The sequence below is a fragment of the Acomys russatus genome, chromosome 25 (assembly GCF_903995435.1).
Source record: "Acomys russatus chromosome 25, mAcoRus1.1, whole genome shotgun sequence".
Classification (NCBI taxonomy): Eukaryota; Metazoa; Chordata; class Mammalia; order Rodentia; family Muridae; genus Acomys; species Acomys russatus.
In genome coordinates this window covers 39,570,206-39,583,347 of record NC_067161.1, presented here as the reverse complement: position 1 = coordinate 39,583,347, position 13,142 = coordinate 39,570,206, and the positions used below count along the sequence as shown (strand labels likewise).

The following is a 13,142-nucleotide window of genomic DNA, read 5'->3' as shown; positions in this document are numbered from 1 at the left end:
GCACCATTGCAGGGACCCCGAATTGCAACAGGCTTAGTGAAACCATGTCTGTGGGTACAGTGTTATCCCATCACTGGAATCTTGTATTTCTCCAAAGTTGACTTTCTACTTAGATTTTTTTTTCCTGTATGTAAAATAGACTTGACACTTCCAGCACTTGGCATTGACCTTTATTGCATGGTGACTGTCTAGTTGCAAATAGTATCTCTGTATTGCATTTTGCAACAGGTAGTTAATCCTTTGCTCATTTAACAAAGAAGCATCCAGCCATAACTACACCCAACCAGTCTGAGATCCTGGGACGTGCTTAGGGAATATACTGGTGTCAATAAATACCCTGTTCTTCCTTATGAGGTTTAGACCACATCACAAAAGGACAAATAAATTAGTAATTAAATAATGAAAGTTTGGTATGGTGTGCTGGGAGCTGATACATACTGACATGTACTATGTGGGGTAAGCGAGGCTCCTTAAGCCAGGTGAAAGGGGGGGCTGTGCTCTGGGGGTGTGGAGAGAGGAGGTATTCAGTGAGAGGCCTCTGAGTGGGCTTGTCACCGAGAAGGAAACAGATGAAGAAGTACTGGCAAAGAAGGATTGTAAGCCGAAACCACAGCGGGAGAGGCCCTATGGTGGAAAGTTCTGGATTTGATGCAGACCCACCAGGCAGGCAAGGCAGCTGGAGCAGAATGAAAATGGAAATGAGAGGGGAGGAGACAGGGTTGGAGGAGGGCTCTGGCTCAGGTCTCCGAGGGTCCAAGAGCTCAGCATGGAGGGTGAAGGTTACACTAGACTCTAGGTCTACTGGGGGTCTGTGTGCTGGCACCGCTGTCTGGGGCCTGAGAGGAGGATGTGTGGAAGATGAATGTGGGCAGGGCAGGGCAGGGCCAGCGCAACGAGCGCTGCGGTGACGCTGAAGAGCAAGGGTGAGCGTGCAGGCTGGCACTGCAGCAGCTAGAGAGCAAGACTGGCTGGACTCTGCAGCCCTCTGGAAAGCAGAGCCACACTGTCGCTGCTGAGGGACCAGAGGTGGACAGCGGGATCAAGAACACAGCAAAGGCATCGCTTGGTCTGGGCAACTGAAGGAAAGGCACTGCCCATGCACTAGATCCAAAACTATTCTTTTCCTGTTTTTAAATAGAAGGAGCTACTTGCCATGGTAGGGCCTGGAGCTACGTTTTAGGCTGCGTTTCAAATGACTATAGTGTTCAAGTAAACAGTTTCACATAAAGAGATTGTTTGGGAGAAAGGTGGGCATTTCAGAACCTGATGCTTGAACATTTGTTTACCACAGACACAGACACAGACACAGAGAAGTGTGACAGGAAGTGAGCCATCAATGACCTTTAAGGGTTTTGTTAGAAAGATACAACATTTTACTTTAAAAATAAGTTAAATATCATTATCGTATCATCACCATCTTTACATAGTATTTAAGTAAGAGCTAAGTTCTGGCCGCCCGTCAGTGCTAACCCTGAATGTCTTCATTACAACCAGGGCGCGGTGTTTCCTACATAGGATCCACATCTGGAGCTGAGCTGCATGAGGAAGAATGCTAATTGATTGAGGTTTAGCAACCAGTATCCTGTGAAGAGCCGGAAAGCAAGAACATTGATCCTAGATTCATCACTGTGAGTGAATGGAGCTTGAATGGACGGTCCTCTTTCAAGTCAGTTACTTAGCCATTAAATCCTGAAGGAAAAAAAAAAATGTCTGAAATTCTGAGAAATTCTTGCCTGGTTAGCTGTTGAGGATTAAATTCAGGACATTGAATAAGATGAATAAGCTAGCCAAATGCTTTACAACTAAGCTACATTCTCTGCCTTTTTTTTTTTTTTTTCAAGGTAGGATCTTGCTATGGAACCCACACCAGCCTCACAATCTTGACTCTGTCTCCCTGATGCTAGGACAACAGGCATGTACCACCACCAATGTCAAAGCACAAGCTTCCTTAAAATAAATGAACCCAAGGGCTAGGGTGATGGCTCAGCTGTGAAGAGCACTTGCTGCTTCTGCAGAGGCCAGGGTTTGATCTCCAGCAGCCACATGGTGGCTCACCACTCACTGTTCATAACTCCCTGTTCAAGGGGATCTGATACTCTCTTCTTCTTCTTTTTCCTCTCCTCCTCCTCCTCCTCTTCCTCCCTCTTCTTCTTCTTTTTTCTTCTTCTTCTTCTTCTTCTTCTTCTTCTTCTTCTCCTTCTCCTCCTCCTTCTTCTTCTTTATTTTTTATTTTTATTTTTTGGTTTTTCAAGACAGGGTTTCTCCGTGTAGCCTTGGCTGCCCTGGACTTCCTTTGTAGACCAGGCTGGTCTCGAACTCACAGCGATCCGCTGGCCTCTGCCTCCAGAATGCTGGGCTTAAAGGCGTGCGCCACCACACCCGGCTTCTGATATCCTCTCCTGATGTCTTTGGATACTGCATACACAGGTGTGCACAAGCACACATGGAAGAAAAACATGATACACATAAAACAAATATTTAAAATATTAAAAATAAATAGTGACTCCAAAGACAAAATGGGGGATCTAGGAATCAGTGATGGTGGCTTTAGAGTGATAGATTTCAAAATCATCAAGAGCTGGTTCCAGCATAAAGCAGATGGGACTGGAGAGATGGCTCCGTAATTCAAACTGCTTGCTACTGCAGGGAACCGGAGCTCCAGGTTGGGCAGCTCCCAGCTGCCTGCAAAGCCAGCTCCAAGGGATCTGACACACATGTACACTTACACACATAAAAAAAAAAAAATTAAAGAACAGGGAAGAGGATAGAAAGTAATTTAGCACAGTGCTAGGGAATACAAACATGCAAAGAAATGATTCTGAATATATTAATCTAGAAGAAACTGTAAGACTAAGTAGTAAAGCAAAAATAATAATAATGAGAGAATGACATAAAGGAATACAAAGCAGATTCAGAATTATGAATCTCACTAGAATATATTTTGAAGCAACCTCGTTTCTAAGCCAAGCTTTGCGGCACACACTTGCACCCAGGACGCTGAGACAAAAGTTTGGGGGTAACCTTGACTACAAAGGGAGACTGTGTCTCGGAAACAAAGAGAAGTAGAATTAACGCCCTCAATCTCTTTATATGGAGCGATGAAAGGACAGTCTCATCTCATTCTAGCTGATTGCTGCGAAAATGCACCACGGAGAACTGAGACATCTGGCGACAGGGTTTGATGGGGCTGCTGCCTTTCCGGTCATCCATGTCACGTACCTCCTCAGTATGCGGCCACTCTTTAGTCCCAAACGGGAGAGTTTCCACAGTACAGGCCTGCAGAGTGGGCGCTGCTGTGGTTTGTTGAAGCAGGGCACAGGCATGCCACCCATCCATCCGGGACCTCTGTGAAGCGCGGCGCTTCTCCTGGATGGTCTTAGTATTCTTCACTTCTAACAGCAGCAGCAAGATCAAGGAGACCCCTGGGAGTCCAGTTTCCAGGCCTTGCTTCTGTCATGGGTGGCAAGATAAGAGGAGTCGTGTCACAGACAAAGAAGTAGGGCCTGAGGACGCCGGAGAAGAGATGGCTGAACGTGTAGATGTAAGACCCGTTGGTGACATTGTAGAAGGAGATTTCGCCGGCTTCGTAGTCCAGAAAGATCCCGATGCGTCGAGGCCGCTCATCTTGGAGCACAGGCACTGAGGGGGAGGACAGGACCATGTACTCGCTCCCCTCAGCAGCCACATGGCCCAGACTCCGTTCTCTGGGGACGGTGTGGTCTCCCCTTTTCTCAGTACTGAGTCTTGGCATACCCCCAGCCCCCACTCTGCTCTTTCCCCAACGATGACTTCCCAGTAGTGCCTCCCGGAGGAGAAGCCCTGCAGGCCCAGGATGCAGGGCCAGGTGTCAAAGCGCTCGGGGTTGCTGGGGACGTCCCTCCAGACCTCCGCATCCTGTACGCTGCGCAGGTCGGCTGTCAAGAGCAGGCTGGGGTGCGCAGTGGCCGGATCCAACTTCACGTCCACTGTGGAGAGAGTTTTGCAAAGTGAGAGAATGAGCAGAAAGGCCAAGTAAAACTTTACCTCCCCTTCCTCCCGTTAGTCCCCGCTTCCTTCTTTCCTTCATTAATTAACTTTTTTTCCCTCCTATGTGGAGTATGAACCCTAGGGCTTTTCATATTAACCCCGAGCTTCAGTTCCAGCTGGTGAAAAACTTAGGCACCCAAAGAACCCTCAGAGCGTTTCTCCTTTCTCTCATCCAGAAAAACTGAGGCTGGCAAACACTTTGATTTTGGCCTCACAGAACTCTGCTGTACACAGCGGGACTTCCATCCCCTGACCTCCAAATGCTACAGTTGAACCCATTGCTTTGTGTGTGAACAAAAATATAAGTTAAAAAGAAAAGAAAGAAAGAAAGAAAAGTATCAGAATATGTGGCCTCCAAACAGCTAACCTCACAGAAGTTCATGATAGGAGGAGTGGCTGGGGGTGGGGGTGGGGGTAAGGCTGGGAGTGGGGGGTAGGGGTGAGGCTGGGGGTGGGGTAGGGGTGAGGCTGGGGGTGGAGGTAGGGGTGGGCTGGGGGGGGAGGTAGGGGTGAGGGTGGGGGTAGGGATGAGGCTGGGGGTGGGGGTAGGGGTGAGGCTGGGGGGGAGGTAGGGGTGAGGCTGGGGGGGGGGGTAGGGGTGAGGCTGGGGGTGGAGGTAGGAGTGAGGCTGGGGGTGGGGGTAGGGGTGGGGCTGGGGTGAGGCAGAAGCTGAACCTCTTCTCTTTGCCCCCTTTTCTGTCTGCCTGTCTGCCTTCATCCTCTGGGACTCCTTCACAATTACAGCCTGCGTTCTGTAAGCTGGCCTAGGAAGTTAATTGTAGTAATTGACCCCCAGGAGGAGAGTCCTGATAAACTCTATTGACAGCTGGTCAATCAGAAGCAGAGGCCAGGACCAGTCAACTGCACGGCGTTCTGCCAGGCAGTTAAAGATGAGTTAGCAGCTATACTCCTCAAACCGTTCTGTAAGCAGAAAGGGACAGGATGTTACCAAACTCACTCTATAGAGCCAGCACCACCCTGATGCCAAACCCAGAGAAGGACACAACAGAAAACTGCGAACGTCCATGATAAAGATGGAGGCAGAACATTTCAGTAAAATACTCCCAAACCAAATTTAAGGACACACATTAAGAATGTCAGATTCCGTTGTTTAATTGGTTTCATTTCTAGCTATGGAAAGATGGCTCAATATACACAAATCAATATATAACTCAGCTGTGCCGGCTAGTCTATGCCACCTTGACCCAAGCTAGAGCTATCTGAAAGGAGGGGACTTCAACTGAGAAGATAACTCCATAAGATCTGGCTGCTGTAAGGCGTTTTCTTATGTTTTGGGTTGTGAGCCTAGCCTTTAACAGCTGAGCCATCTCTTCAGCTACTTAATTAGTGATTGCTGGGGGACGGCCTAGTCCATTATGGGTAGGGCCACCCCTGAGCTGGTGGCCCTGGGTTCTATAAGAAAGCAAGCCATGAGGACCAAGCCAGTAGGCAGCACTCCTCTGTGGTCTCAGCATCAGCTGCTGCCTCCAGGTTCCTGCCCTGCTTGAGTTCCGGTCCTGACTGCCTCTGTGGTAAACAGTGACGTGGGAGCTTAAGCTGAATGAGCCCTTTCCTCCCCAGCTTGCTCATGGTGTTTCCTCACAGCAATAGTGACCCTAACTGAGACACCAGCACGTAAATAGACCCAAGGACAGAAATCACACGATCATATCAACGGATACAGGAAAGACCTGTAACGATGCTGAATATCCCTTCACAATAAAAGCCACGAAAGAGCTAGGAACTGACAAGATATATGCCAATATAATAAAGGTTATAAGATAAGTGTAGCATTTCCTCTAAAGTCAGGGATGAGACAGGACTACATACAGTCCTCCCTGTGCGGTGCTTGAAGTATTATCCCAAGCAATAAGGCAAGATTAAAAAAAAAAAAAAATAGAGAACAAATTTGAGGAAACAAATTAAATTATTCCTACTTACACATGATGCAATCATAATATACTTAAAAGGCCCTAAGGACTTTACCAGAAAGCTTTAGAGCTGATGAACATTTCAGCTAAGCAAGTAGGATACACAACCCACATACAAATAACAGTATCTTTTCTGTCTGCAAACTGATCTTGATGAGGAAGAAAAATACCATTCATGATAGCTTCTAAACAGCCAAACAAAGCAAATAAATAAATAAATAAATAACAATAAAAGTCCTCCCCCGAACTCTGGGAATGAACCTATCCAAGGAAAGGGAGAGGATCTACAAAGAAAACCTTAAAGCACTGAGGGAGGAAACTGAAGATTCCACTGGGAGATGGAAAGATGAACTGGCCTTGAAATGGCAGAAGTATTATTACCAAGATGGTAATGCCACTGAAAACAGTCTGCAGATTACAGTGATCCCAATCAAAACCCCAGTGGAAATCTTGGAAATAGGAAAAAGCAATCCTAAAAATCCTATGAATGCACACAGGACACCAAGAAAGAATCGTCTTAATACCTAACCTCAAATTATACCACAGAGCCACATAACAAAAATCAATGTGTTGCTAAAGCCAGCAGTGTAGACCAGTGGGATAGACCAAATGACTCTCAACAAAAATGCTAGAGTCGTGGACTGGAAAAAAAGTCTCTTCAGCAGAAGGTGCTGGGGAAACTGGATAACCACACACAGAAGAATGAAGCTAGCTCTCTACCTTTCATCACACACACACACACACACACACACACACACACACACACACACACACCCCGCACAATAAATAAGACCTTAACTGATGACCTGGAGCTCTGAAACTTGTAGTGGGAAATATCTATGCTTTATGCAGATTAAAGGTATGGAAACAAAAGAGGGATATTTAAGTGAGAGACAGAGACTGACTGACAGGAAGGAAGGGCCAGAGAGGGTGACGGGGTTGAGAATGAACAAAGTACAATCACCACACACACACACACACACACACCACACACCACACACGCACGAATGCACGCACGCACGCACGCACCAGGCATGCACGCGCGTCATAAAGAGCCCATTACTGGGAGTGGAAAGATGCTCAGTGGTTAAGAGCACAGGCTGCTGTCATAGAGGAGCTGAGGTTTGAGTCCCAGCACTCACTCACACAGTGGCTTATAAACCATATAAACTCCAGTCTTAGGAGAGCTGATGCCCTCTTCTGACCTCTGTACATGCACAGTGCATGCAAGACACTCATATATAACATAAAAAATAAATAAATATTTTTAAAAGAAAGAAACCCATTATTTTGTATGCTTACCAAGAAAAAAAAAATTAAAATTGAGCTCTTCCCCCTCCCCCCAACAACACAGGCCACAACCTGCTCGTTACTGTCGTGGGGAAGGGTGTCAGTCCTGTGGGGTGGGCTGTCAGCCTGATTCCATCTCTGGGCTGATCTTTTCAGAATGTGAACTGGGTTAGATTTCTAGCTAGAGAACCCACAGAGACATTGGTCAGCTGTTGAGGGAAGGAATCTAACACATTTTGGTTACCAAAGGCGCCAGAGTCATTGAGAACAGGGGAAGAAAAAAAAAAAAAGATAATTTTTGCTTTATTTACCCTTTTCCTTGATGGTAAACACTAAGGCACAGGTTAAGCTCTGGGTCCCATAGCCCACTCATGACAGCATGCTCTCAAGCAAGCCTTTGCTGACTTCTGCTGCTCTGTCTGTGACCTCTGTCTGCCACCACAGAGTCAGCTGCCCTCATAGCTCGGCCCAGCCTTCAAGGCTCTGTCTACAAATGCAGGCATGCTGTGAGTAAGAACAGGACAGAAGCCTTGGAGAGAGAAGAAAAGACAAATGTAACAGCTGAGTCTGAGAGAGCACACCCACCCAAGTTTTAGTTTATCTTTTATACATATCAGGAGACTTTTTTTTACAGGCAACATGAAGAGGAATTGGGAGTTTTTTCTTTACCCAGTTCTGGCCCAAACTAATTTCCTATAACCTGTTCCTGTCTCCCACTCTTTTGGTGGTGTGGGGTGCAGTGGACCTGAGGACCTGGCTACTACCTACCTTGGAATTTCCTCAGCATCTCCCTCATGCCAGGGATGCAGCACACGGTCTTTAGCTCCATGGGGACAGCCTCTGGCTCCAGCCGGTGTGACAGCTTCACTTCTGGAAGTGTGCAGAGCCCACAGGTATCAGGGTAGTCGCCAGGGGCCTCCCTCCCCTGCACCTGCCACACCCCCCCACTCGTTCAGAATTGAAACTTACCTAGTCAAGACGCCTCTTACTCCCTAGAAATGAAACACACACAGCCATGAGTCCAAGCTCTGACTTCTCCCTGAAGTCAGGCTGGATGCACAGTAAAGATGCCGTTAGAAACATTTGAAAGTTGCTAACATCTAAGGTGAAACTTCAGAGGGCAATGGACTCCTGCTATTTTTTGTTTTTTTTAAAGGGCTTTACAAAATCACGGGTCTCGGTGACAAAATTCAGTCACAATCAGAACAGAATCGTGCTGCAAGAAGGCTATGTCCATTCACCCAAACCCATCAGCTTAGTTAGCTGTTTCCTGAATTGATATTTCTGCCAATTTGCTCTTTTGATAGAGTTATACCTTGTACCTAATGAAGATAGAATTGGGGAGGGGTATCAAACTCATCAAAATATTTGAAGGATTTGTTGAGGTAAACACACACACACACACACACACACACGTTACCCGCAATGCCTTTGTAAGAGAATATTAAATGTCTAATTCTTTGAACCACCACACCAAAGCTGATCATTTGATCTACATCGATAAGAAAGGAAGGCATTAATGTTTGGCAGGGTTTTCTCTTTGAAAAGATATGCATATGTATCACCTGCAATCTAAAGATAGTCAACAGTTTGTAAACATTCATTTGTTTAGTGTGTGTCATTTAAGTTTTTTTGTGCTAACGTGGGCTACCTGGCTCTCTAAGGCCCCCTCTGCTTCTTGTGCCTTCTGCATCGGTTTCCATATTCTTTTGCTAAGAGCAAGCACCCTAGGTGCTAGTATCTGAATGGCAAGACACCTCCCCCCCTCCACCACCCACCCATACCCCACCCCCATCCCCCTAACCCCCACTCCAATCCTCCCTACCCCCCACCCCTCCACTCCCATCCCCCCTGCCCCCCACCTCCCACCCTCTAACCCCCCCATCCATCCCATCCCCCCAAACCCCCCACCCCCATCCCTTAGCTTCACACCCACCTCCACCCCTGAGCCCCTCTCACCTCCAGCAACCCCAGGGCGGGCCGCTGGCTCCTCTCCTCCAGCTCTTCCGCCAGCTCTTTCAGGAGCTTGTTCTGTTGGGCCAGCCTGTTCTTACTGTCCCGCAGTCTCTGCAGAGTGGCTCGCTCCTCCTCCTCCAGCCTCCTCAGCTGCAGCTGCTCCTCTTGGGCCAGAAAACCCCTGTGTTTCTCAAACTCCAGCCTGAAGCGCTGTCTCTGCAGCTCCACTTTCTCCTGTGCGGGACGCAGCAGGCTGAGTCATGGAGGGTGACGACGTGGGGTGCCTCCCGTTTTCATGTTTTTTTTGGGGAGTGGCGCTCTTGCACCATGTGAACTGACTGTTGGCTGTATTCTAACAGCATGCAGAATCCAGAGCCCATTTGTAGGAGGGGAGTCTGGCAAAGCAGCAGCTTGAGAAAGGCTGCTGGGCCTGGAATCTCAATTTGACATAGATTTGAAGGCAAGCATTTCTAGACGCAAGCTTCAGTGTCATATGTAAACTAGGAAGGAAGAGACATGTGGCGGCGGGGGAAGGCCAGTGCCCATCTATCTATCTGTGAACAGTGTCCAGCACAGGGTCATCACACAATGCTAGTTACTATCTACCCTACTAGCTGCTGTATATACTAGAACAGAAACAACAGCTGGCGGAGGGGGCGTTGAGATTTTTTTAAAACCTAGATTTGTAACTGAAAAGCTTGAGATTAAGAAAGGATTTTTTTTTTAGTGCGTGCGTGCGTGCGTGCATGCGTGTGCGTGTGCGTGTGTGTGTGTGTGTGTGTGTACAGGTATGTTCAATTGTGAGTGCATATGTGGAGACCAGAGATTTACTTTAGGTGTCTTTCTCTACTGTTCGGCTATCATTTTCAGTGACAGTATTTTTCACTGAAGGCAGCACTCACTGTGTAAGCTAGGCTGTCCAGCAATCCTCAGGAATCTGCTTTGTCAACTCTAGCACTAAGGTGACAGGCACACCCCGCCACAACAAACTTTTGATGTGAACGCTGGAGAGCCGAATTCAGGTCCTCGTGGATGCGTGACAAGCACGTGACCCAGTGAGCCATCTCCCCGGCCCTGCGCATCCTTTACTGCATGATAATGATGGCTAACATTTTCTGCACAATGGAGAAAGAGCTAAGCATTACTCGGGCGCTGCTTGCACATTATCTTCAGATTATTATCCTGGTTTCTGTTAGTATACTGCCATAGTCTGCCTAGCAACCTCTGACATCATTACTGCCTGCCATTAGGTGTGCCTCTACCCAGGAGTATATAAAAGGACAAACTCATCCTGTCTCTCTCTTGTTTCTCTGTTCCTCTCTTGCTCTGCTCTTCCCCTCTCTCTCTCTCTGACTCTCTTTCTCTCCGGGTGCCCATACCACTCCTCCCCCATGCTCATATAATAAGCTTCTCCATATCATAGCTGTTGCCTGGCATCTTATGGTTCATATTTAAGAGTTTCTATCTAAAGACCTCACATCTACAACTCCTGAAGAGATCCAAGGATTAGAGCTTGCTATGGGTCACTGTATCTCATAAGATTCTCCTGAGATTCATATTTAGGAAACCAGCTGTAAACTGTGAGAGGCAAATCATCCTCCCAGAGCACCCATCTCCCGCGTTCTCAGTTCTGTTTCTAGTGTTAATAATTTCTTGATGTCACTGAAGGACAGGATACCATTTATTTTTTTAGAACCAGCTGTGTTAACTGTCCCCTTCTCTTAAGGCAACATCTTCCTCCAAATTTCCATACCTCTCCTTTCACTATTTTTCTAAATCACCACATTCACATGGTCCTGGCCATCTTCTAAAATCAAATAAATCAGAATTTCATGGCCTGGTTTCCGAAAGGGGAGGCTCCTGTTAAATATGCACAGGACTCCCCAATGCAGGAGGCCACACTACTGGGGGCACATGAGGCAGCAATGAGCAGAGGCTCCAGCTGATCATCATCCCTCACCCCACCCCTCTAAAATGTGAAAGTTGCAAGTGCCGAGACTGGGGGATTTGATGGAGTTTCTCAAACATCTCTTGTTGCCTGTGTCTCCCGTGGCCACGTCACTGACTGTAAACCTTGCAGGAGTACTTGTCTTCACACGGGAATCCTACCACCACATCCATGCTAGCACGGCCTTTAGAGGCTCTAGATGTGAGGACCCAGGTCTTGGTTATAGGATTCAGATTGCCTGGGTCCCTGGGCAGCCCGAGATTGGGAGCAAGTAACTTGAACTTGAATTATAAGCCTGAATATCATTAATTTGAGAATCAATGTTTAACTTTACCCATATTGGAGACAGTGGTTAGAATGGAGTAAAAACTTATCCCAGAAGGAAAGTGTAGGAAAAAACAAAAAACAAACAAACAAATAAAAAAACAAAAACAAAACAAAAAAAAAACAAAACAAAACAAAAAACCACATTTCTTTGAGGGCAGAGGCTATTTGCTATAAAGAACTGTATTTTCAACCCTCAGGTTCAACAAGAAAGAAAAGATTTAGAAAAAAAAATTAGAAAATGTTATTTGTAGAAGAAAGAAAAAATAAGAATATATCTTGGATAGCATACACCACACTGCATACATAATATGGCCGTGATTTCTAATGTTCAGTCTGACACCATCGAGCAGCTCTCTATCGAAGGTGCAGGGAGAATCTTGAACACTGTAGCAGGTGTGTTCCTCCCACAGGCCATGAGCCGGGTGCATGTGTGTTAGGGCAGCTGGGAATGCCGCCCAACACACTTGTAAATAAACGACAGTGTTGTTTCAGTGTCCAAGGGTGGGGAACACACGCCTCCCACCGTGTTCAGCCATCATTCCTGACTCTGCCCAGTAGGTGGCGGCAGTGTGCGACAAGTTGTGACACATCTTGAGATATCCCAGGTTAAGAAGCATCCTGTCTGTGGGGATGCAAATGACATGCATAAGCAATAAAAGGGGCTGGTGAGGTGTGGTAGAGGAACATGTGGGAGGGTGACTGCAGACAGCTCACTGTCCTTGTGTAGCTTGGTCCCTGATCTTTGCACTGTGTCACACACATTGTATATTTTCCTTCATCTCAGATCTGCTTGTGAATCATGGATGAAGGCGACTGGGTTACAGTGGTGAGTTTGACAGTAAGATTCGGGCAGCAGCTGGGCAGTGGTGGCACACGCCTTTAATCCCAGCACTGGGGAGGCAGAGGCAGGAGGATCTCTGTGAGTTAGAGGCCAGCATGGTCTGGGATAGGAGTCCAGGACAGCCAGGGCTACACAAAGAAATCCTGTCTCAGAGAAAAGGAAATTCAGACAACAAAGCAACTTACTTATAAGACAGGCCACATCAACAGGACTTTAAAAGGGACAGTTTGACCCAGGAGGGCACTATGATGCTTTTCTGGGGGAAATAAGGAGTTGGAGGCTGAGTGTGAGAGTGTTAAAGGTGAAGCAGGACCGGCTCACACCCTTAGCCTGCCAGCCCCTGAAGCCACAGCTCTCTACTCGCCTTCCAGACGATGGTCTTCTTCCCCACAGTGACCTCCTGCGCCAGAGCCTCCTCCATTTCCTTCTCACAAGTTCCAAAGCCGCTTGGAGCATCCTCTGTTTGGGAAGACAGGGTCATTGCAGATGCGCTCTCTCGAGTCTTTAGTTTGCTTTGACATAAAGTACAAAGATCGGCTGCGGGAGTCCCTAAAGAAATTCACCAGATACCTCGCCTGGTGCTAGGCACCAATATGTGCCTGAAAAATTCTCATTATGTCACGTTTTCCAATAGTAAAACCAACATGTTAAAGTGTGAGGTGAAAAGATAAAGCAACATAGAATGCAAATAAGGTGTTGTAGTATTTTAATGCTGAAAATATAATTATATGATAAATAATTGTACTTTATAAGAGAGATAATGTCAATTTTGAAAAAAAATGTTTACAGTAAATATATAAAAAACAATGTTGCCGTAGAGGAA

General features: G+C 46.8%; 1 pseudogene; it reads right to left on the bottom strand.

Moving 5' to 3' along the window:
- Window positions 1-3,349: 3,349 nt before the first annotated feature.
- The window catches only part of LOC127207924 (E3 ubiquitin-protein ligase TRIM58-like), an 11,660-nt pseudogene continuing 1,867 nt past the window's right edge, over window positions 3,350-13,142 (bottom strand).